Source organism: Notechis scutatus, unplaced genomic scaffold (genome assembly GCF_049901735.1).
Source record: "Notechis scutatus isolate UNSWTSFEM ecotype Mainland unplaced genomic scaffold, rNotScu1.2 NSCUSCF19, whole genome shotgun sequence".
Lineage (NCBI taxonomy): Eukaryota > Metazoa > Chordata > Lepidosauria > Squamata > Elapidae > Notechis > Notechis scutatus.
Window position 1 is genome coordinate 673231 of NW_028263146.1, and position 24655 is coordinate 697885.

Sequence of the window (24655 nt, forward strand, 5' to 3'; positions counted from 1 at the left end):
AGACGGTTACTTGCCAACGGGAGCCGCCGCCGGCGCCGCCTGCACCCCCGGCCGCCGGAACCCAGCGCAGCCCCGCGGGGAGCCCCGGAGCCCCGGGGAGGCCAGGTAAGCCGCGGCGGGGTTCCCCTCCGGAAGGGCTCCGCGGCCGGGACTCGAAGCGTTCCGGAGCCGGACAGGAGTTCCGGGATGTTTGGGGAGCGGCGGGGCGCGGGGGTGGGGGGTGGTAGGAGGCCGCGTTAATCCGGAGTGACTCCAGAGCAAGTTGGCCCCGAGAAGCAACGGACGGCCGAGGTGCAGATGGAGCCCCTGGGGAGGGCTGCAGGCACCCCCCACACACCCGTGGACCAGGGACCCCCATTTGCTGCCCCCAACCCTTGTTTGCAAGCTTTCCCTACAGGAGGGCCTGGCTCAGGGTCCCCCCACCCTGTAATTTTGGTCTAGGGGCGATTAAACTGAGTTCGGGGGGCTCCCTGGACGGGCTCAGCAACTTTTAAGATGGGCGGATTTCAACTCCCAGAATTAAGCTGGCTGGGGAATTCTGGGAGTTGAAGTCCGCCCATCTTAAAAGTTGCTGAGCGTGGGAAATTCTAGATATTTTTTCCCAAACTCTTTTGCTCCATGCCCCTCCTGGGCTCCCAAAGCCCCTGGTTCATTTTGGGGGTGGGGGTACTCTGCCTTGCCCCCTTTCTCGCCTCCATTCATTAGGATGGGTGGCAAAGGGAGGGGGGTGGCTTTGAGTGGCAGCCTGGGGTGGAGGGCATCCTTGTACGGGGAGCGTCTGCTGCCGGGAATCCAGTTGGGATTGGCAGGGAAATGACACACATGGTGGTTGAAGGTGCGAGCTGTCAAGGGACCTCCTGGCTTTCCTGCTAGGGCTGACTCTGGTGTGTTGTGGGGGAGGGAGGGAGAAAGGAAGGGAGAGAGAGAGAGAGAGAGAGAGAGAGAGAGAGAGAGAGAGAGAGAGAGAGAGAAAGAAAGAAAGAAAGAAAGAAAGAAAGAAAGAAAGAAAGAAAGAAAGAAAGAAAGAGAGGAAGGGGATAGGGGAAGGGTGGAAGGAAAGAGATAGGGAGAGGAAGGAAGCAAAGAGATAGGAAGGGAAGGAGAAAGGAGAGAGATAAGAAAAGAGAGAAAGAAAGAAAGAAGCAAAGAAAAAGAAAGAAGCAAAGAAAGAAAGAGAGGAAGGGGTAGGGGAAGGATGGAAGGAAAGAGATAGGAAGGGAAGGAGAAGGAGGAGGAGATAAGAAAAAGAGAAAGAAAGAAAGAAAGGGTAGGGAGGGAAAGCAGGTAGTCAGGAAGGAAGATAGGGATAGGAAGAGGAAGGGAAGAAAAAAAGAGAAAGAACAGAAAAGAAAGGGGAAGGAAGGAGGGAGTAGGGAGGGAATAGGAAGAAAGAAAAAGAAAGAAAGAGAGAGAGAGAAAGACAGAAAAAGAAAGAAAGAAAGAAAGAAAGAAAGAAAGAAAGAAAGAAAGAAAGAAGGCAGGTAGGCAGGAAGGAAGGGGATAGGAAGAGGAAGGGAAGAAAGAGAAACAAAGAAAAGAAAGGAGAAGGGAGTAGGGAGGGAATAGGAAGAGGAAAGACAGAAAGACAGACAGGAAGAATCCTCCGGCATTCTTGGGTTGCTGTTTGTGGCAGGGACTTTTCCCTATTTCTGGCCTTTTTACCACCTGGCTTCTCTTGAAGGGAGGCTGGGGAATCAGGACTGAACTTGGTTTGCGGTGCAGATCCTGGTGGAATTCCTTCCAGGCAGCCCAGGGGTCTTGGCCAGAGCCGCCCCGATCTATTTAAAACATCCCCCTCCCCTCTCAAATGCCAGCACTCTTCAAATCTGGCTGACATTCCTGCTGGAGCTGACTTCTGTCTGGCTTGGCGTGCCAGGACTTGCCGCGGCTGCCTCCTCCCTCGACTCCGGCGTTGGAGAGATTAGATTTCACATAAGCTCAACCCGGCCTTCCTTTTCCATTGCATGCTGGGCTGATCCTTGTCTGTCTGTCTCTCTCTCTCTGAAATTGAACCAGAGAGGAGCAGGAAAAAAGGGCGAGCCCGTTTGGCCCCGGGATTTGGAGCACGGATGGACGAGCTGTGGATGAGTTTTGAGCCACTTTGCAAACATTTGGAAGTGACCTTAGTGGCATGACGCAGATTGACATGATGCAAGGAGGAGGGGAGGAAGGCTGGCAGTGCCTTTTGCTGCTGCGGTTCCTGATAAAGCTACTCTCAGCTGTGTGAACGATAAGAGATAAGAGCGTTTATGACGGCGAGGATGGTTTATCTGTTGACGAGACACTCCCACAGCCCCCCGCCATGAATGATCAAAGCCCGGCTCAGGAAACTGAGATAATCACACTCTCTTCTTCTTCTTCTTTTGGGCTGAATCGTTCTTTTTAGTCGGAATTTTAGTTCGGTTTTCATCCAGACGGGGAAACGGACACATTGGGAGCAACAGGTCCCGTTTGGGCCTAAGGCTCTCGCTCCTACCTCTGCTTATTAACCCGAGATGCAATTGGCCAGACACGCCCATGGTTTAATGGGTTTATGGTTTAGGATTACTGTTCTCAGCATGCAGTTAAGAAGAGGCGGATGTACAAGAGTTAAGAGGTTTAATCAGAATAGAGCTGGAAGGGACCTTGGAGGTCTTCTAGTCCAACCCCCCCCCTCCCCCAGCTCAAGCAGGGGACCCTAGAGCCGCAATGGCGAACCTATGGAAGCCGTTTGTGCGTGCACGCGAGCCCCAGCCAAGCTTACCCGCACTGCGCATGTGCCTGCCTGCCAGCTGATTTTCGGCCCTTTCGAGGAAATACCGGAAGTGCCGAAACGGGCCTGTTTTTCAGCCTCCCAAGGCTGCAGAGGCTTCCCACAAGCCTCTGGGAGGCCGAGAAAGGCCTCAAAGGGACCAAAAAACAGTTGGGAGGCACGCGCATGCACAGTGCAGGTAAAGGGGCGGGGGTGTTGCATGTGCACTGCGCATCACATTGTAGGTGCCGGCACACCACAAGAAAAAAGGTTCGCCATCACTGCCCTATAGCATTTCAGGCAGTCGTTTCAGCCAGTTACGAATCCATCTGGGGTGATGCTGTCTATCCCACATTGTTCTAGCTCAGGGTGTCCAACCTTGGCAACTTTAAGACTTGTGGACTTCAACTCCCAGAATTCCTCAGCCAGCTTTGCTGGCTGAGGAATTCTGGGAGTTGAAGTCCACAAGTCTTAAAGTTGCCAAGGTTGGACACCCCTGTTCTAGCTTATCGAGAAGTAGGCTGTGGTCTACTTTGTCGAATGCCTTATTGAACTCCCAAGTATGCTCTCTCCACAGCATTTCGCTGGTCTACTCATTTAGTCACTTTGTCAAAGGATGAAATGAGATTCGTTGGGCACGGCCTGTTTTCAACCAACCCGTGCTGGCTTATTTATTTGTTTCTACATCTTCGCAATCTGGGTTTGTTTTTCAATTCTTTTTTTTCTTTTTCCAGTATCTTCCCAGGCACTTTTCTAAAGTGTTTTTTTTTTAAAACTGCCATGTCCTAAACGGCAGCCTGGTGAGAAAAAAAGGCTGCAACGACCCACTTCAAACCCAAACTGAATGGACGTTTGCTGGATAGGGCCATTCCATTGAAAGAGGACGGGGAGAACAGCTTTGATGCCAACCTGGAAATCCAGTCCTATTCTCTGCCCTCCCTTGCCTCATCCGGACCGCGGCGCCCACTTTGCTTCAATGCCCCGGCTGCCCTCGTTCATCGCTGCGGTGCCAACTCGGCTCTTCCCTTCGTTGGCCGCTCTCTTCCGTGCACAAATGGGGAAGAAATGCAGCGTCACTGCCCCGGTGTTGCAACAGGCTGGCCTCCTCTTCCTGCCCTCCCCCCTTCCTGTCCTTTTTGGCTTTCTGCAGTAAAGTTTCTTCCAGGGCCGGGCGGGTGGGGGTGGGGTGGGTGTTTCCATTACCCTGCATGGCCTGCAGAGACCTTGGAGCTGCCTGGCCGATGTTTTTTACTTTCGCTTTTGGAGAGCCCTGACTGAACTACCTCCGGGTTGGAGTGCCGGTCCGGAGACCTCGAAAGGCTGCAGATTTAGAAATCCCAAGAAGCGGAATAACAAGAGTTGGGGAGGGACCCCTTTGCGGGTCTTCTACTCCAACCTTCTTCCCCGTCAGGAAAGCCTAGGTACCATGTCAGACAAATGGCCCCGGCCGAGCATGGAGATATTCAACTCCTTTTCCCTCTCAGTCAAACTCCCTTCTGGGGTCCTGGGTGCCCTCTGAGTTTGGTATCCCAAAGGTGCTTTTTTTTCAAAGAGGCAAAACGGACTTTCTGATTTTTCTTTGACGACGTTTCGCTTCTCCTCCAAGAAGCTTCTTCATCTCTGATTGGATGGTGGGGGAAGGGAAGGATTTATACTCCTTGCAGAAAGCTGGTCGTTTGCATCCTTTTTAGAGGGTCGCTGAGGCCGCTTGGAGGTTTATCTGTGTCCTCAGGTCATGTGCTGTTTCAGGGGTGTTGTTGTTTTTTAAACGTTTCGCTTCTCCTCCAAGAAGCTTCTTCATCTCTGTCTGGATGATGGGGAAGGGAAGGGTTTATACTCCTGGCAAGACAGCATTCTTTGCATTCATTTTAGAGGGTGGTTGAGCCCGCTTGGAGGTTTAGCTGTCCCCTCAGGGTCACCTGTGCAAATGAGGGTGGAGCCTTCTTGGAACCGCTGAACGGGCCGTGTTGTAGACTGGAGGTAGATGATGGTTGTCAGCAGTTCCAAGAAGGCTACACACCCATTTACACAACTCAGGTGATTCCCTGAAGCCAGGCGGTCTTTGCGCGCGCATGCATGCCAAAAACCGGAAGACCGGGTGGCCGGTGCGCATGTACATGCTGGAAACCGGAAGCTCAGCTTCCCGGCATACACATGCACGCCGGGGAGCTGCTCTTCCAGTTTCTGGCGCTCCCGTGCACACGCACTCCCGTTTCAACACTCAGTGCCGAAAAGGTTCGCCAACGCCGCCTTATGCCATATCTCAGGCCCATAGATCCCTATAGGATGCTTGTCATTCTGGTGGGAGTGGAGAGGTTTGGGGGGGGGTATATCTCTGAATGGAGTTTCTGTTTCTATTCTTCGCTTTGGTTCGCTGTAACTTTTGGGACCTTGGGAGGGGGGGAAAGGAATGTGCCTGGAGCCAGCTGCCTTATCTCGTCTCTGGAGAAGACAGGCAGCGTTGCCTTGGACACCGGCTGCGTTTGGCGTTTATCACCTTCTCGGGCCAGGAGTTTCCCATAACATCTTCACACCTCAGGGATTGGCTTGAATATGATGGAGTGGACTTGGGGCAGGGGCTCTGTTTGCGATGGTTTAATCTAATTGTTTCCAGCCAGAAACCTCAGTTCCTGCCTCCATCCTCTCGCTCTCACAATCTTCCAAATAAAAGTTTCCTTTTGAAACGGCTTCCGGTTCAAGAGTTCTGCTTTCTTGAGAAGACGGGCCAGGCAGGACCTTCCATGAGGGCAGGAACTAAGATTTCCCACTTGAAACGTTAAGATGAAATAAACCATTTCATGCCACGCCAAAGGATTCCTCTCGGCAAAAGCCGTACTACAGCTGAGCTATTTTTTGCCACCCGTTTTATCGCTTTTGCACGGTGCCCCACAAATGTTAATTATTTCAGATGACACCACTTCAGACAAATAAATTGGCTGTCCAATCTCTTCTTACAAAGCTTCCAGTGTTGGAGCATTCCCAACTTATGGAGGGAAAGCCGTTCCATTGGTTGATGGTTCTCACTGTCAGGAAATGTTGGTCTGAAGTCTGCTTGCTAGTCTGATGTCAACCTCGGAGTTAATCTGTGCTCATCTGGGGACTGACTGCTGGTGGGGAAGCGTTTTTGTTCCCTTTTGGGCCCGTTGATGGTCTCTTTTGGATAGCATGAAGATACTGTTTACGTCTATGTATCTGTTGATGGCCGATTTGTCCAGGTGCCAGACGTCTAGGAATTCCCTGGCGTTTTCGGAGTTGGCTTGGTCCAGGAGGGGCCATATGGTTAAAAGTCTGTGCATATGTTGTACAATGAAAGCGTTTTCCTCATGCAGTTGGCGTTCCTGGATGCCTTCTGCCAGTCTTCTGCCTGTTTCTCCTAGATAGTGGTTGTCGCACTGCATGTTGTAGAATATGATTCTTCGTTGTTGTTGTTTTAATTCTGGGGCCGCTGTGTCTTTTGGTCTGCGTAGGTTATGGTGAAGGGCTGTTGTTGGCTTGTCTGCTATGCTGATTCCACGTGGTTGTAGCGGTAGATGTTGTAGTAGTGGTTATAGTAGTAGATGATGCATGGCAGCGTTGTTGTTTTTTAAAATTAGGGCTTGTGTTGGTTGTGCGGTATTGGGTTGAGTCAGGCACTTTTTGATAAAGTTGCGTGGATATCCACTGTGTTGGAAAATGTTGCATCGATGCTCTGTTTCTTTTTTTTCTAATGTTCAGGGTTGTTGCACTGAGTTTGGGCACCAATTGATGAGAACACTCAGAGAACATTGTTTTCCTCTTCCCACTCCCTCTTCCTCCTCCTCCTCTTCCTCCTTCTAGCACTGATGATGTTACCTAGTTGGGTAATGAAACATCTGAAAGAAAATCACCGAGCTCATAGATCACCCAGAATCGTATTGTCATACTCCTTTTCCTCCTCCTCCTCTTCTTCTCCTCCTACTTCTCCTTCCTCCTCCTCCTTTTCCTGCTTCTTCTTCCTCCTCCCCCCTCCTCTTCCTCATTTTAGCACTGATGAATAAGAATAGAATAGAATAGAATAGAATAGAATAGAATAGAATAGAATAGAATAATAGAATAGAATTCTTTATTGGCCAAGTGTGATTGGACACACAAGGAATTTGTCTCGGTGTAAATACTCTCAGTATGCATAAAAGAAAAGATACATTTGTCAAGAGTCGAGAATCATAAGTTACACACTTAATGATAGTCAGAGGGTACAATAAGTAATCAGTCATACTAGGAAACAGTCAATATAAATTGTAAGTATAGAAGCGATAAAGTTACAGTCATACAGTCACAAGTGGGAGGAGATGGGTGCTAAGGAGTGATGAGAAGGTTAACAGTAATACTAGGGCAGACTTTGTAATAGTTGAACAGGGTTGAGGGAATTATTTGTTTAGCAGAGTGATGGCGTTGTGGGAAAAATGATGTTACCTAGTTGGGTAATGAAATATCTGCAAGAAAACCACCAAGCTCAGAGACCAAGGATCATATTCTCCTCCTCCTCCTCCTCCTCCTCCTCCTCCTCCTCTTTTTCTCTTTCTCCTTCTAGCACTGATGATATTACATAGTAGGGTTATAAAACATCTGCAAAAAAACCCCACCCAGAACAAGCTGCTGAATTTCTGTTGTCGTCTACAGGCAGAAGAAGTCAAATAAATGCAAGCTCCCAAGAGAACTCAAATCTTTATCTCTACCTTCCCCAGTGAGGACAGCCATGGGCCTGTAGCTGTCAGAGACTAAATTCTTGTCTCAAAATTGGCACGGAAACCCAGAGCAAAGGTCCAGCCCTCAGGTTTCTGAATCAGGAGACGACTTCCAAAGGACATAGGAAGCTCCTTCAGGGTATTTGTTCTTGGTCCACGTTGCTTGTCCAGGAAGTCCTGTCCGGATCTCACCTGGAGATGCCATGACAGATCAACGCTCCATCATTGAGAGCTTATGCACCGGGGACAAATTCCTTGTCTGTCCAATCCCAGTTGGCCAAAAAAAGAATTTTAATTCCAATACAAACCAAGTCAACCACTCACCTGCAGTGGCCTCAAATCATGAAGCATCTCAAGATCTCCCTCAGGAAGGTGACTGTGCTTTTCCCAAGTCTTTTTTACGGGGTCCTTATGGCTCTCTGAGCTGGGTTGTTTCCTTGCAGATGTTTCATGACCCAACCAGGTAACATCCTCGGTAAATTCCTTGTGTATCTAATCACACTTGGCCAATAAAGAATTCATTCATTCATTCATCAGTGCTAGAAGTCTCTTTTTCCCCCCCTGTCAGTTCCACTCTCCCTTTTCTTGCCTACATAAAGGTGAAAGACTCCTCCTTACAATGAAAGGCACATATATTTTTTCTGCTTGGTGTTTCAGTTTCAATTTTTAATTTATCAAACTTAAGAGACCCGTCCCCTCCCCCGTTTCGCTCTTGAGTGACTTTGGACAGCATACAATTAAAACCATACAAACCGTGTAAAACACTCAATAAAACGTGGCGGGTAAAACGAGGATGGAAGAAGAGACCGGTTCCTGTTAAATGAGGTGGAAAACATGGTAAAAGAGTCTGACTCTTCCGGATAGCAATAGCTGCAGCACTTTAGACTTATATACCGCTTCACAGAGCTTTTATCACCCTCTCTAAGTGGTTTTACAGAGTCAGCCTCTTGCCCCCCCGCAACAATCTGCGTCCTCTTTTTACTGTCCTCAAAAGGACGGAAGGCTGAGTCAACCTTGGTCAAGATCGAACTGCCAAACTACGGGCAGCTGGCAGTCAGCAGAAATAGTCTGCAGTACTGCATTCTAACCACTGCGCCACCACAGCGATAGAGATGGATGGATGGATAGATCAGACAGACAGACCGGCAGACAGATAAATAGATAATAGGTAGGTAGATCAGATGGCAGACAGACACAGATAAATGGTAGGTAGGTAGGTAGGTAGGTATGTAGGTAGGTAGGTAGGATAATAGATAGATAGATAGATAGATAGATAGATAGATAGATAGATAGATAGATAGATGATAGATAGATAGATAGATAGATAGATAGATAGATAGATAGATAGATAGAATCAGAATCAGAATCAGAATCAGAATCAATCAGAATCAGAATCAATCAGAATCAGAATCAGAACCAGAACCAGAACCAGAACCTGAGCTGGAAGGGGCCTTGGAGGTCTTCTAGTGAGCCCATTTAAGCTCACACTGACGGATTCGGGGACTCCATCTAGCCCCCTCGTTCTCTGCCGTCCCCTTCTTCTTCTTCTGCCCTCCATCGTTCCCAGCATTCAGCTCTTCTCCAGGGAGTCCTTCTCATTGGGTGGCCAAAGTCCTTGAGTTTCGTCTTCAGGGTCTGGCCTTTTAAAGAGCAGCCAGGGTGGATCTCCCCTAGGACCGATCGATTTGATCGCCTTGCAGCCCAAGGGACTCGCAGGAACCTTCTCCTCCAGCCCCAGGGTTCAAAGGCCTCCATGCTTTGGCGCTCAGCCTTCCTTACGGTCCAACTTTCACAGCCATGCATGGCAACTGGGAAAAACCACAGCCTCGACTCTACGCCCTTTTGTCTCTGCTTTTGAGTGTGCTGTCCAGGTTTGCCATAGCTTTCCTCCCCAGGAGCAAGCATCTCTGGATTTCTTGGCTGCAGCCCCCATCTGCGGTCCCATTGGAGCCCAGGAAAATAACATCTGTCCCTGCCTCCATTTATTTCTTCCCCATTTATTTGCCAGAACTGGTTGTTAAATTATTTGAAGCCCCCCCACTGCTTCTCTCTTTTTCTGGATGTGAAAACATTAAAATGAGAAAAAGGACTTCCTTCCACTTTGCTTTTCTTCCAATGAAACCTTTCTGGCCCCCAAGCAGGTTTTAATAGGTTATTCCGTCTGGGGCCATAAAGTCAGAAATGTGGATTTTCCCAAACAATGGCATTCCTCTGGGGTCCCTCTGGATACGGCTTCTCAGGGATGGCCTTTAGCACAAGGAGGCCTCCGTGTAACTTTACCGCAATAACTGTCTTCCTTGCTCTGAATCTGTGTTTGGCTTCTTTCTAGCCAAGAAAGAAGGGATTGAAAAGTGTGCCGTCCAGCCAGTTATAGTTAATAGGGATTTGGGATAGTTAGTTAGGAATTAGGAGCTGTTCCCTTAAGGGAATGCATCATGGTAAATGTAGTTAAGGTATCCTGGGAAATGTAGTCCATGTCATGTGGCCACCTCTGTAATCCTGATTGGTCACTTGAATCGACCCTTGGTGGGTTGGGGGAGGTTTCTCCACTCTTGCCTGAACCCAGCAATGTGCTAGATCTCACTTCCTTGCTCCTGCAATATGGGATGAAAGATTACCATCCTTTTACACCAGAAAGTCAGCTATGCAGAGAATTGGACATTGAGGTGAATCTCGACTTAACTGTGAGTTATATTTGAGGATGTCTTGATGAACGAATAAAGAGACTTTGTATGGATGCCTTTGTGGAGTTTAATCTGTCTGCTTTATAATCAGATAGTGGTTGTAAGGTCCAGAACAGTAAAAGGATGGTTCTGTCTTCGAATTCCCATGAAAAGTACAAGGATATTGAAATCTGAACTCCCAAGTCAAAGCACAATGCTAATCTGAGTTTCCAAAGTAAAGATATAAATTGATCAGTTTGCCTGTGAAGGACTCTCTCTCTCTGTGTCTCCCTTTGAGCAACCGAAGTTATACGGCATGTTTGAATTATTGGGAGGGGCCGGAAATCCCCCCACTTGCCAGAGACAAGCAACATCATCCCTGTCTCTCCTTGGAACCTCCAAGACTTCTTTTTTGCAAACAAGAAACAGGATTGAAGTAAGAAAAGGTGTTAATTCCTAAGGCTTCAGTCAGAAAGGGATAATTGTTGATTTCCTCTGCTCATCTGGAAGGGAGGCAAAGCACTAAAGAGGCCCCTTTAATTAGTTTACGGCGGGATCTCTAAGCAACAGGGTCGTAAAAATTCCTTGGATTCGGCCGTCTCCAGAGCAATGGGGCACATCCCCGCCCCCTGAAGAGAGAAACCTAAAGCAGTTTGCCTCTCTCTTTGCTGACAGAGCAAGATTTTTTCCTTTACATACAATTTAGAAAATAATTTAAAGGCCAGTCTAACAGCCTACATTGCTCAGCAAAGAGAAATTATTTAATCACAGTGTTCATGCAATGTACTAAAGTATTGCATCTCTTTAATTATTCATCTCAGCCTAATTGGCTGCCATTCAACTAATAGCCTACAGCACCATCTGGTGGCAAGTAGAAAATTTCACAGGAAAATTCTAAACAAAAAAAACAACCCCTTTTTTAAACTAAGCTTACAGCAATCCTTGCTGTCTAGCTCCACCTTGTGGCAAGTACTGAATTTACAGGAAGTTTCCTAATTTTAGCAACTTCTTGCCACTTTAACCCAAGGGTCCAGCATCACTGAGAGACCAATCTGTGCATCACAACAGTGTCTCCCAGACCTAGCAAGTACCATTAACAGGCCAATCTGTGCAATGCGCTGTCTTCCAGACCTCGCAACGCACCCTCAAGCGGCCAACCAGTGTACTGCGCCAACGTCTTCTAGACCTTGCAACGCACACCTCTAGTGGTCAACCAGTGAAATTGACTGAATTTTCTCAATTCAGCCACACGCCTGCAGCGCCATCTACATGGTCAAGTACTGAATTTCGCAGAAGTTTCTACATTCAGATACCTGCTTGCAGCCACACCCTAGTGGACAAAAGGGAATTACACAGAAAACCACTAAATTTTCCAACATTCGCCTTTTGCCAATTTGAAGCATGGCGACGTCTTCAGCCATGACAGATGTCTCTGATGTACCAGAGGACTTGAACCCTCCACCCACCCTCGATGTAAACGTGGAGCCTGGTTCCCAAAACCCAGTTTTGGATGTCCCAACCTCCGCAGAAGCGACGATACCTCAGAAAGCCTATGACCTCGGACAGCATAGGAAGCTTACCGAACCTATGGAGTCATGCTATAGGAGGGATTGGGACAGGCAGGATCGCCGCTATGCAGACTTATGGACGGAGCTCCTGGATATCTGCGAAGCCCCAACAAGTAAGCTGTCTCCCGAGGGAATCAGCACGCTGCAGAACAACCTAGATGACCTTCTCGCACGGTGGAGAGACAGCGAAAGTAAGGTCCAGAACAAAAAGTGACCTTTGATTTAAGGTCAGCGTGATTGATTGGCATTCCATTTACAGGCAGTGGATGGGAGGGTTCCCCATATATTCCTTTCCTTTTTGGTCACCATAAAATGGGGGGGGGGGTTTGGAAGTAGCCTGCAAACTTTGGGAACGTGGGCAGAAAAACCTGGCTAATGTGGGAAAGAGGAGATAAATCTCCCACAAAGAAAAGATGGTCGGTTTAACTCAAGATTCTTTATAGAACGTCTATAAATCCTATTCTCCAAAGCCCCCCGAGGGAAGAACAAGGAGTAACAATGGGTGGAAGCTTGTTGAAGAGAGATCCAACCTAAAATTAAGAAGACATTTCCTGACAGCGAGAACGATTAATCCTTGGAATGGCTTTTGCCTCCAGAAGTTGTGGCGGCTCCAACACTGGAGGATTTTAAGAAGAGACTGGAGAGCCATTTGACCAGGATGATAGAGAACTTTCTTGGCCAAGTGTGATTGGACACACAAGGAATTTGTCTTGGTGAAAATACTCTCAGTGTACATAAAAGGAAAGATACATTCGTAAAGAATCAAGAATCATAATGTACAACACTTAATGATAGTCATAGGGTACAATCAACAATCAAATCATACTAGGAAACCGTCAATGTAAATCGTAAGGATACAAGCGACAAAGTTACAGTCCTACAATCACAAGTGGGAGGGGATGGGTGATAAGGAGTGATGAGAAGATTAATAGTAATAGTAGTGCAGACTTTGTAATAGTTGAACAGTGTTGAGGGAATTATTTGTTTAGCAGAGTGATGGCGTTTGGGGAAAAAACTCTCCTTGTGTCTAGTTGTTCTGGTGTATAGTGCCCTATAGCGTCGTTTTGAGGGAAGGAGTTGAAACAGTTTATGTCCGGGATGTGAGGGGTCTGTAGATATTTTCACAGCCCTCTTTTTGATTGGTGCAGGATACAGGTCCTTGATTGAAGGCAGGTGAGTAGTAATTGTTTTTTCTGCAGTCCTAATTACTCTCTGAAGTCTGTGTCTGTCCTGTTGGGTTGCAGAACCAAACCAGACAGTCATAGAGGTGCAGATGACAGACTCCATCATTCCTCTGTAGAACTGGATCAGCAGCTCCTTGGGCAGTTGGCGCAGAAAGAACATTCTTTGTTGGGCTTTTTTGATGATGTTTTTGATGTTAGGTTTCCATTTTAGGTCATGTGATATAGTAGAACCTAGAAATTTGAAGGTCTCTACTGTTGATGCTGTGTTGTCTAGTATTGTCGGAGGTGGTAGTGTGGGAGGGTTTCTTCTAAAGTCTACCACCATTTCTATGGTTTTGAGTGTGTTCAGTTCCAGATTGTTCCAGTTACACCACGAGGCAAGTTGTATAACCTCCTGCCTATATGCGGATTTGTCATCTCGAATGAGACCAGTCACTGTTGTGTCATCAGCAAACTTCAATATTTTAACAAATGGATCGTTTGAGATGCAGTCATTGGTATATAGGGAGAAGAGAAGTGGAGATGGCACACAGCCTTGGGGGGCCCCTGTGCTGATTGTACAGGTATCGGATGTGATCCTGCCTAGCTTCACCTGCTGCTTTCTGTCTGTTAGGAAGTGTGTTCAAGTACTGCTAGTTGGTTTAATTTACTTAGAAGAGTGTTTGGAATGATGGTATTGAATGCTGAACTGAAGTCTACAAAGAGGACCCTTGCGAAGGTATTTGGAGATTCAAGGTGTTGACGGATGTAATGCAGAGCCATGTTAACAGCATCATCTGTCGATCTGATTGCTCGATATGCAAACTTTATGGGATCTAACAGCGGATCCGTGATGGTTTTCAGGTGGGACAGCACAAGCCTTTCAAAGATTTTCATAACTACAGATGTTAGAGCAACTGGTCTGTAGTCATTCAGTCCCTTGATGGAGGGCTTCTTTGGCACTGGGATGATGGTAGAGCATTTGAGGCAAGAAAGAACATAGTTCATATTTCTTATGATCTATTGAAGATTCGGGTGATGATGGGGGCCAATTGGTCAGCACAGACTTTTAAGCAAGAAGGAGTTATCTTGTCTGGCCTGGTGCTTTTCCTGGCTTCTGTCTGTGAAATAGATCTTGCACTTCTTTTTCTGGGATCACCAGAGGTTGTGAGCCCAATGGATTGGGGCCAGTTGTAGGAGGCTTGGCTGTTGTTGGTGTGTTTGAGATGTGGGTTGTGGAGATAGGTAGCTGTAGTTTCTTTTCAAACCTGCAGTAAAACACATTCAGGTCATCTGCTAGTTGTTGATTTCCTTCTGCCTGGGAAGGAGGTTTGCTGAAGCCAGTGGTGTTTTTAAGAGTTTTCATGTTTGCTGGTTCATTTGTTGGGAATTGATTCCTTAACTTTTCAGAGTAGCTTCTTTTTGCTGCTCTGATCTCTCTTGTTAATATGTTTCTGGCCTGGTTGTATAGCATTCTATCACCTTTTCTGTAGGCTTCCTCTTTGGAACAATGTAGCTGCTTAAGTTTAGCTGTGAACCAAGGTTTATTGTTACTACATATATATTTGCAGGTTCCTTGTTGGTACACATAAGTCTTCGCAGAAGCTGACATATGATGACAGTATCTGTGAGCTCATCTATGTCTGCAGAGGCATCTTCAAAAACACTCCAATCAGTGCAATCAAGGCAGGCCTGGAGCTTCAGCTTTCCCTCATCCGACCAAGTCCTCAATGATTTAATTGTTGGTTTCATGGTTTTAAGTCTTTGTCTGTAGGCAGGTGCAAGGTGAATCATGCAGTGGTCAGCGTGTCCCACAGCTGCTAGTGGTAAAGACCTATAAGCCTCTTTTACTGTTGTGTAGCAGTGGTCTAAAGTATTTTTGCCTCTGGTGGGGCAATTGACATGCTGGGAATATTTTGAGAGCTCTTTCCTTAAATTTGCTTGACTGAAATCTCCTAAATGATGGGAAGGGAACCTGGGTGTTTGGCTTCAGCCTCCATAATTTGATCAGCAAGAGTTTGTAATGCCTTGTTTACACAGGCTTGTGAAGGAACATACACAGCTATTAGGAGAAATGAGGAGAACTCACGTGGAGAATAAAATGGCTCGCAGTTGATATTTAAAGACTCAAAGTTTTCATCACAGAACTTATATATTATAGTTATATCCTGAGACCAGCTGTTGTTGATATATAAACATAATCCTCCACCCTTTGTTTTACCTGATGTCTCTTCAATTCTGTCTGATCTAAATGTCTGAAATCCTGGGATGTATATGGTGTTATCCCCATGAATTTGTGGATTAAGCCAGGTTTCAATAAAACAAAGAACAGCTGAATTGTAAAAATCAGAATTCCATCTATTTAAGAGATGAATTTCATCCATCTTGTTAGCATGTGAGCGTGAATTAGTCAGAAAGATTGAAGGAAGAGGAGTTTTTTTCCCCCTATTCCTTAGTCTGTTTAAAATTCCCGCTCGTTTATCTCGTCTCCTTTTCTGGCGTGGCCGCTTTCCTCCTTTCTTTGTTGTAATCCATAGCACCGGGAATTAGTTAGAATCTCCTCCACATTTGCAAAGACAGGTGGGGGTGAGGAATCAGAGAGCTGCTCCTTAAGGAAACATGGCCTAATTCTTAGCAGATGGTCTCGTATGAAATCCGTAGTGAATTGCAGATAATAATAAGGAATAAAGAAACCATTAGAGAGCATTTCCACCGAGGCAGCCATAGTTGACGCCATCTTGGCAGGGAACTAAGGATATAAATAAAGTCTCCTGCTTGAATGGGTGGGTTGGACTAGAAGGCCTCTGAGATCCCTTCTAAGCCTTTAATTCTGTATTATGTGATTAAACTTCCCTTCACCCTTCTCATTTATCAAGAGTTCCTTCATAAAAGTTATAAAATTCATTTATAAAAGAGTTTTCCAAATTCAGGACAAGAAGTGAAGGATGGAAACTGATCCAAGAACCCGTGGAACTCCTTGCCGCCAGAAGTTGTGGGTGCTTCATCACTGGAGCTTTTAAGAAAAGACTCTCTTTAAGGGAGTCCCTTGTGTGAAAAGGTGTAGGCTCTCCTGCAGGGCTGGACTAGAAGACCTCCAAGGTCCCTTTCAGCTCTATTCTGATTCTGAATGGAAGACCTGTGTCGTTTATCTCACTAATAGCCCAGCTTTTTTCCTAAGTCAGAAGCCGCCGGGCCCCTCGGGTTGAAATGCATCACCCAGAAAGCTAGTCCTCAACAAGATCTCATTGTGTTACTACTCCACCACCGAAGAATCGAAACTCTACCCCCATCTGGCCTCTGGGGTGCTGTCAGAGCCATCTGTGTGCCTCTGGGTGTGTGTTTGTGGTTGCTGCCTGGAGGGTTTCCCCCTCCCGCTCGGGGTTTGCTTCTCAAGACACGGCAGCTGCACACTCCGGGCACGGTCGGAAGGTTTACAAACAGGAGGACTGAAGTTCCTCCTTGAATCGCTGCCATCGAGAAGGGGGGGGGGTTGTGTGCGGGTGTGTTTGTGCGTGTGTCCCGTCTCCAAGATCTCCACCCTATAAACAGCAACCGCTGCTTACTTCCCCCCAGTTGCTGGTGTGTTTTGGGGGGTGTGCCGGGGCCACGCGCCACCCTCCGTCCCTGCTTAGTCAGGCCGTGACGCTCCATGGGACGAAAGGGGCGCCTTCGGCGGAGCCCTTGGAAAGCTATTTCCGGAGAGGGAAACTTGGCACCCTCGTGCACACACGTGGGAGACCCCCTGCACCTGGGGGGAGGGCAGGGGAGGATCATTGTGGAGAACCATGTGCAGCGGTTTCAAGGGGATGACAGAGTTGGAAGGGACCTTGGAGGTCTTCTAGTCCAGCCCCCTGCTCAAGCCGGAGACCCTCTACCATTCCAAACCAATGACTGTCCGGTCTCTTCTTAAAAGCCTCCAGCGCTGGATTACCCACAACTTCTGGTGACAAGCAGTTCCCCTGCTTAATAGTCTTCACTGTTAGAAAGTTTCTCCTTAATCCCAGGTTGCTTCTCTCCTTGGTTAGTTTCCACCCGTTGCTTCTTGTCCTGCCTTCTTTGGAAAATCAATCGATCGATCAGAATAGACCAGGAAGGGTCCTTGGAGGTCTTTTAGTCCAATCCTCCACTCAAGGAGGAGACCCTACCCCATTTCAGACAAGCCAGCGCCCAATCTCTTCTTAAAAGCCTTCAGGGATGAAGCACCTACAACTTCTGGAGCAGTGGTTGCCAACCCCTGGGCCGGGGACCACTGGTGGTCCACGAGAAAATTCGGGTGGTCCTCAGAGAAATGCCCCTCAAAGCAATGAATCCAGGCTGTGTGGGAACACAAGGCTGCCCCGCCCACATGGCCTGCGGGAACACAAGTCTTGTGTCGCTTGCATTGCGAACAACACGGGGTAGTGAGGGGAGGGGGAAAGGGTGGAGGGGGGCTTGTCCCCCCCCCACGCGTCTCGCCTGGCCACCGGGCTGCTTCTTTCCGCTTCTTTCTTCTTCTGCTTTTGGCTGCACACAAGGAAACCAGCCAAAATCTTTCTTTCTCTCCCCCAAACTCTGCCAGAAATGAGTCTTTGGGACCCTGCAAGGCCTCCTGCTCCAAGATGCTGCGCCTGCAAAGACTCATTTCTGGCGGAGTTTGTGGGGAGAGAAAGAAAGACTTCTGCAGCTTCTGCTGCTTTCCTTGCATGAAGCCAAAAGTCTCTCCCTCTCTCTCATTCTCCCCTCCCCCCCTCCCCCGAGAACAGAGCTGGAGACGGTATCCTGCCATCCCAAATAAAGAACGATCGATCGGTAGGAAAACAGGTGGGGGATTTTCCTGCAGACTTTTTTGGGGGGATTTTCCCAGGGTCTCTGGTCCGCGGGATTTAAAATGATGAGTTTGATGGTCCCTGAGGTCCGAAAGGTTGGCGATCGCTGCTCCAGGTCATAGTTGTCCCAAAGGTGTCTTTTTCCGGAGGCCACTGGACTTCCTTATTTTTTTCTTTTGGTAGAGGAAAGAGGTTGGAGAGCCCCAGCTTCAAGGTTTGCCCCGAAGGGGCCGATCAGATCCAGGAAACAAATAACAGATTTGGAAGGGACCTTGGAGGTCATCTAGTCCAACCTCCCCACCCACCCAAGCAGGACCCTACTACACCCGTTTCTGACAGGTGGCAGCCCAGTCTTTCCTTGAAAGCCTCCAGGGTTGGAGCACCCACAACTTCTGGAGAGAAACCACACATTGTTTTTACAGAAAGAGGGCTGGAAAAGTATCCATAGACCCCTCACATCCCGGACATAAACTGTTTCAACTCCTACCCTCAAAACGACGCTACAGAGCCCTGCACACCAGAACAACTAGACACAAGGACAGTGTTTTTCCCAACGCCATCACTCTGCTAAACAAATACTTCCCTCAACGCTGTCCAACTCTTTACAAAGTCTGCACTACTATTACTATTAATCTCATCCCTCCTTATCGCCCATCCCCTCCCACTTGGGACTGTAGGACTGTAACTTAGTCGCTTGTATCCTTACGATTTATATGGACTGTGTCCTAGTAGGATTTGATTGCTTATTGTCCCCTCTTGACTATATTCTATCTACTATATATACCTTATGACAGCGATGGCTAACCTTTGGGCACCAAGTGCCCAAAGCGTGCGTGCGTGTGCATCATCCCCCAAGTGCAACGTGCACATGTCCCCCCGTGCAACATGCCTCATGCCCCCACGCATGTGCGCATGTCCCTGTGTAGGTGCCCTGCGCATGGGCACACATCCCTACGCATGCCCCTCCCCCGTGCATTCGCAGCAGAGACCCAAAAGAGCAGCTGGCCGGCAGGAGCTGAGCTGGGGCAACAGCTGGTGTGCCCAGAGAGAGAGGAGCTCTGCATGCCACCTCTGGCACACGTGTGCCATAGGTTCTGGCCCGTGTGCCAGAGGTCCCCTAGGGCTATCTTGAAATGTTGTACCTGATGATTCTTGACGAATGTCTTTTATGGACACTGAGAGCATTTGCACCAGAGACAAATTCCTTCTGTGTCCCAATCCCACTGGGCCAAGAAAGACTCTGTCAGTCGGATGTTTGCGCCTGATCCTCATTTGCACAAATTGCACATCGCCTGCGCCGCTGCCCCTTTCCTCCCGGAGGGGAAAAACTTGCTCCTTCCAAGGAGATTATCCCGGACCAGGGTCGCCTTTGCTCGGCTGAGGGTGCAAGGCAGAGGCCGGGCGGACCCAACGGGGGTCATCATCCCTCCCGCTCCGGGAAAATCCGGACAGGGGACAGCGACGGGAGGGGGGGGAGTTTGAGCTGCTCTGCTTTCGCTTCCCCCGCGCAACTTGGTGCAATGGATGGAGCGCCATCCTCCCGTTGCGCAGCGAAAGCACCGGGTGCAAGAGAGGGCGCGGGGGGGGACAGCAGCCGGAGCGAAGCCTGCAGATGAGCAATTAATCCCGGGAACCGCCGCATTGTTGACCGAGTAACAACCGTTGCCCCGGGCGACGCGCTCGGCTCCCGATTGGTTCCCGCCGACGGTTGCCCCGGCGACGCAGAGAAAGCTTCCCAAACCAAACAAAAGCTGTTCCGTTTCCCCTCCCTCTGAAGCGCACGACCTGCGTCGGGCTGTTGGGTCAAGCCTTCCGAGGCGGGCGGCGGCGGCGGGTCTGAAATCGCCTCTCTATGGAGACTGCGGAGAAGCCGCCGGGCGCTTTGCAATCATGTCCTTTGAAAAGCCCCCCCCCCCTCCCCCGCCCTCCCCACTTTGCAGTCCATCTTTTTGGATATGATGGGGGGGGACGGGACCAGAAGGCTTATAGAGAATAGAACAGAATGCAGAATAAAATATATAAAATTTAGAATAGAATATAGAATAGAATAGAACGTAGAATAGAATGCAGAACAGAATGCAGAATAAAATATATAAAATATAGAATAGAATACAGAATAAGTTTAGAATAGAATAGAATGCAGAATAAAATATATAAAATATAGAATAGAATATAGAATAGAATAGAATGCAGAATAAAATATATAAAATATAGAATAGAATATAGAATAGAATAGAACATAGAATAGAATGCAGAATAAAATATATAAAATATAGAATAGAACATAGAATAGAATGCAGAATAGAATGCAGAATAAAATATATAAAATAGAATAGAATACAGAATAAATATAGAATAGAATAGAATAGAATATAGAATAGAATGCAGAATAGAATAGAACATAGATTAGAATGCAGAATAGAATATAAATAGAATAGATTGCAGAATAGAATATAAATAGAATATAATAGAAAATAGAATACAATATAATGCAGAATAGAATAGAGAATAGAATGCAGAATAAAATAAATACAGTTTATAAAATATAGAATAGGTTGCAGAATAGGATATGGAAGAGAAGGGAAGGGAAGAGAAGAGAAGAGAATTCCTTATTGGCCACGTGTGATTGGACACACAATGAATTTGTCTCACGCGCAGAAGCTTTCGGTGTGCATAAAAGCCACAAGTTGCCAATCGTAAAAAATACATTCATCCTAAATCATAAGACAGTTGCAATATCTCTCCACCCCACCTCTGCCTGCGCCCTGGTCATGTTTCAAAATCCAGGCACTTGGTAGCTGACTCATATTTATGACAGTCGCAGCGTTCCGGAGTCCACGGGAATCCCCTTTTGCGACCTTCCGACAAGCCAAGTCCACTTTTAACCACCAGGTTACTAATTGAACCAGAGTGATGATTCACTTAACAACGGCGGCAAGCAAAGTCATCCAATGGGGCAAAACTCACTTGGACAAAACGCCTCAGTTAGCAACAGAAATGTGGGCTCCATTGTGGCCGTAAGTCAAGGACTGCCTATACCGGAGCTTGGAAGGGACCTCAGAGGTCTTCTAGTCCAACCCCCTGCTCAAGCAAGAAAGCCTATCCCCATCCCAGACACATGGCTGTCCAGTCTCTTCTTAAAAACCTCCAGGGATGAAGCGCCCACAATATCTGGTGGCAAGCAGTTCCACCGGTTTAATTGTCCTCCCTGTCAGGAAGTTCCTCCTAAGTTCTAGGTTGCTTCTCTCTTTGATTAGCATCCGTCCGTTGATTCTTGCCCTGCCTTCTGGTGCCTTGGAGAATCATCTGACTGGCTCTTCTACTTTGGGGCAGCCCCTGAGATATTGGAAGACTGCTCTCATGTCCCACCCCTAATTCTTCTTTTCTTTAGACCAGATTGTTGAGTTCAAAGCCTTCAACCAGCCCACCTAAGGCTGGTTGACTGATGGTGGCTGCCTGGTCCAGCCTGGCCTACCTTGCAGGTGTGAGGTTAAAATCAGGAAGGGATTGAAACAGAGGGAGCCAGTCAAATCAAGGGAGGGACTAATACTACTCTATAAAGCAGGGGTGTCCAACCTTGGCTACTTTAAGACTTGTGGACTTCAACTCCCAGAATTCCTCAGCCAGCAAAGCTGGCTGAGGAATTCTGGGAGTTGAAGTCCACAAGTCTTAAAGTGGCCAAGGTTGGACACCCCTGCTATAAAGCCTTAGTAAGGCCACACCTAGAGTCCTGCATCCAGTTTTGGTCAGCACACTATAAAAAAAGGCGTGGAGACTCTGGAAAGAGGGCTGAGAAGAGCAACCAGGATGGATAATCAGAGTTGGAAGGGACCTTGTAGGTCATCTAGTCCAACCCCCCACCCCCACCCCCAATGATAAGGGGACTGGAGGTTAAAACATAAGATGAATGGTTGCAGGAACTGGGCTTGGCTAGTCTAGGGAAGAGGAGGACCAGGGGAGACAGGATAGAGGTCTTCCAATATTTGAGGGAGGGGCTGCCACAGGGAGGAGGAAGGGGTCAAGCTATTTTCTAAAGCTCCTATAGGCCAGACAAGGAATAATGGATGGAAACTGACCAAGGAGAGATTCAACGTAGAAATAAGGAGGAGTTTTTCTAACCGTGAGGACAATGAATCAAGTTGCCTTCGGAAATTGTGGGAGCTTCATCCCTGGAGGCTTCCAAGAAGAGACTGGACTGGCCATCGGTCAGAAATGGTGTAAGGGTCTCCTGCTTGGGGGGGTTGGGCTAGATGACCTCCAAGGTCCCTTCCAACTCTGCTAATCTGTTAAAAGAAGAGAGTGGACAGACATTGGTCTGAAGTAGGATAGGTTCTCCTGCTTGAGCAGGGGGGGCTGGAGGAGAAGACCTCCAAGGGTCCCTCCCAGCTCTCTCATTCCCACTCCGTTTTGCTCTCCTCCCCTTTAAAAATAAACCCAAGGGCAACACTGCCAAAGTTGCTGCCCTTTGCAGGGGGCCTTGGGAGCTCAGAGGCCTCAAGAGATCCTGAGGGGAGAGGGAAGGGGGCTTCTCCTGAACCCCCGAGGGGCTGACAAAGCTCTTTCTTTGCCCTCTCCTTTCCCTCTTTCCTTTCCTTTCCCTTTCATTCCTTTCCTTCCCCTCTTTCCTTTCCTTTCCCTTTCATTCATTTCCTTCCCCTCTTTCCTTTCCTTTCCCTTTCATTCCTTTCCTTTCCCTTTCATCCCTTTCCTTTCCCTTTCATTCCTTTCCTTCCCCTCTTTCCTTTCCTTTCCCTTTCATTCCTTTCCTTTCCCTTTCATCCCTTTCCTTTCCCTTTCATTCCTTTCCTTTCCCTTTTATTCCTTTCCTTTCCCTTTCATCCCTTTCCTTTCCCTTTCATTCCTTTCCTTTCCCTCTTTCCTTTCATTTCCTTTTCATCCCTTTCCTTTCCCTTTCATTCCTTTCCTTTCCCTCTTTCCTTTCCTTTCCCTTTTATTCCTTTCCTTTCCCTTTCATCCCTTTCCTTTCCCTTTCATTCCTTTCCTTTCCCTCTTTCCTTTCCTTTCCCTTTAATTCCTTTCCCTTTCATTCCTTTCCTTCCCCTTTTCCTTTCCTTTCCCTCTTTCCTTTCCTTTCCCTTTTATTCCTTTCCTTTCCCTTTCATTCCTTTCCTTCCCCCTTTTCCTTTCCTTTCCCTCTTTCCTTTCCTTTCCCTTTTATTCCTTTCCTTTCCCTTTCATTCCTTTCCTTCCCCTTTCATTCCTTTCCTTTCATTCCTTTCCTTCCCCTTTTTCCTTTCCTCTTTCTTTTCCTTTCCCTTTCATTCCTTTCCTTTCCCTTTCCTTTCTTTTCTTCCCCACTTTCCTTTCCCTCTTTCCTTTCCTTTCCCTTTCATTCCTTTCCTTTCCTTCCCCTCTTTCCTTCCCCTCTTTCCTTTCCTTTCCCTTTCATTCCTTTCCTTTCCCTCTTTTCTTTCCCCCTTTCCTTTCCCTTTCATTCCTTTCCTATCCTTCCCCTCTTTTCTTTCCTTCCCCTCTTTCCTTTCCCTTTCCTTCCCTTCCTTCCCCTCTTTCCTCTTCCTCTCTTTCCTTTCCTTTCTCTTCTTTTCCTTCCATCTTTCCTTTCCCCCTCCCTCCCTCTCTCTCTCTCTCCTCCCTTTTGCGAAGAAGTGCCTGGTTTTCCTCTTGCACGCTCTCTGCCTGGAAACGGAGTAAACAGACGGTTGCTAGCGACGCCATCTGTCCGACTGGCGCTCACTTGCCGGAGTTTGTGTGTGGTGTGATGATGCAGGCAGTTTGCAAGACGGCCTTCTCTTAGCCAGCTCCTGAATTCCCACGGGGCAGTTCGGCCGCCGGCCTGGCGTTTCTCCTCCCTCAAATTCGGATGCCACCTATCTCTGACTCCTCACCACAAAACGAGGGGCCGCCCCAAAGAAGGGGGGGGTCAGCTGGGGTCTCCTGCTTGTGCGAAAGGGTTGGACTAGAAGACCTCCAAGATCCCTTCCAATTGTTATTCTAACTACCTCTTTTGGGGGGCTCAGTACTTACTCAAGGGACAAATTTCCAACAACTAGTATTGAGGGTTATATATTCTGCTCTGGGGTAGTTAAGGCCGAGTTCCTGAAGGCTGAATTTCATCCTGGGTACCAACTTAGGATCTGCAGACCAGGAGAGAAGCAACTTAGAACTAACCAGAAATTTCCTGACAATTATTCAGTAGAACAACTTGCCTGCAGAAGTTGTGGGTGCTCCAACCGTGGGTGGTTTATTTTTGTTGCAAAGAGACTGGACAGCCACTTGTCTCGAATTATATAGGGCCTTCTTGCTTGAGCAGGGGTTTAACACAGAATTGGAAGGGACCTTGTGGGTCATCTAGTCCAACCCCCCCTCCCTGCCCAAGCAGGAGACCCTTACACCATTTCTGACAGGTGGCAGTCCAGTCTCTTCTTGGAAGCTTCCAGGGATGAAGCTCCCACAATTTCCGAAGGCAACTTCTGTTCCATGGGTGGATTGTTCTCCCTGTCAGAAAGTTTCTCCTTATTTCCAGGTTGAATCTCTCTCCTTGTTCAGTTTCCATCCATTATTCCTTGTCTGGCCTTTGGGGGCTTTGGAAAATAGCTTGACCCCTTCCTCCTCTCTGTGGCAGCCCCTCCAATATTGGAAGATGCTCTCCTGTCTCCCCTGGTCCTTCTCTTCCCTAGACTAGCCAGGCCCAGTTCCTGCAACCGTTCATCGTATCTTTTAGCTTCTAGTCCCCTCATCATCCTGGTTGCTCTTCTCTGCACTTTTTCTAGAGTCTCAACATCTTTTTTTATAGTGTGGTGACCAAAACTGGATGCACTACTCTAGGTGTGGTGTTACTCAAGCTTTATAGAGTGGGATTAGTTTGGGTTGGACTAGAAGACCTCCAAGGTCCTTTCCAGCTCTATTCTGATTGTTATTGATTGTTAATCTGGCATAGAATCCAGAAATCCGATGGATGTGGCTATTCTCCAGGCACGAAGCCTGTAGAAGTTGCCCCGGGCTTTGCAACTGGAGAGGGAAGGTTCGGCTTGGATAAAAAT

At 47.8% G+C, this 24655-nt stretch overlaps 1 protein-coding gene across 1 annotated transcript in view; it reads left to right on the forward strand.

Moving 5' to 3' along the window:
• The window catches only part of RFX2 (regulatory factor X2), a 61591-nt gene continuing 36936 nt past the window's right edge, over positions 1-24655 (forward strand). Inside the window, 1 exon segment of the mRNA XM_087948776.1 lies at positions 1-105. The gene's annotated coding sequence lies outside the window, so the exon portion shown is untranslated.